Raw genomic sequence first — 1,082 nt, forward strand, 5'->3', positions numbered from 1 at the left:
ATTCAAGAGCACGGAGCTTTTCGGGGCTGGACCCTGTTGTGCTATGCCTCCCTGAGGCTCAACAGAGCTCAATTCCTTCCCAGTAGATCGCTTCGCGCCTACTGGGTGGTGTCGTTTCCCCGCGACGAACCAGACTAGTAGGCATAGCGGCGATGATTCGAAAAACCTTGACGCGCCTTGCGCAGGGGGCAACCGTTCCGAAGGCGACGGGTGTCTACACAGAAAAAACACCGTCGTGTGTTTGGGTGCTGCCCGGCAGTCAGAGCTCTGCTCCCTCGTCCTCAGCATAGCTGACATCCATGGGCATATGCCCGCTCGACGAGCTGCTGGAATGTGCGGAGGGCATAAAGACGGTCACTTTGACCGCCTCCGGGAGGGGATCTGCTGCCATACCGGCAATGAGAGTGCGTATCTCTTAAACAGAGTCCAACAAATACTTGTTGCCCTGTCGGGCGGAAAGATAGCGCGGTCGTACGCGATATGCCTGATTAGGCGGCGAGAACATTCGTTACAGCTGCATTTTCAGCTCCACCCAGGAGGGAAACGCAGCATCGACCAAAGTGCCGCACGTCAGTGCCCATTCTCGCGCTCGACCACCGAGCTTTGCGATGGCTATCGCTATGCGCTGTTGCTCGGTCTGGACCATGGCTGATGCGATGGCCATCTCGACATCTCTCACCCAGAGCAGGAGATTCTCTCCATCCTTCCCCTCAAAGACCTTAACGCTCACCATGAGCGCTTAAGACGGGGAAAATCTTCCGTCATCGACGGTGGCGTCATAGACGCAAATGATGCAGATATCTTTTGCTGCAGGTGCTCTAGCAGCGCGTTTTCGTAATTTGAAAACGCCTCTTGACGCGCACCGATTGCCTCGGGGCCTTGCACCGCAAGGTGTTGCACGCCCTCAGGTCTAAGAAGGAAATCAGCTTGTTACGCCCGTTCTGCATGCCCTGGGGCAAAGAGAAATATTGTTCCATCCTCACAGAGGATCAGTTTTAACTGACTCCGGTGTAGATTGACTACCAGTGCTACCAAGTGCAGCGGGGCTGCCGTAGCGTTGCGCTTAGAGGAAGCGTAATTTA

The sequence above is a fragment of the Plasmopara halstedii genome (genome assembly GCF_900000015.1).
Source record: "Plasmopara halstedii genome assembly, contig: Scaffold_3109, whole genome shotgun sequence".
NCBI classification, from domain to species: Eukaryota; Oomycota; class Peronosporomycetes; order Peronosporales; family Peronosporaceae; genus Plasmopara; species Plasmopara halstedii.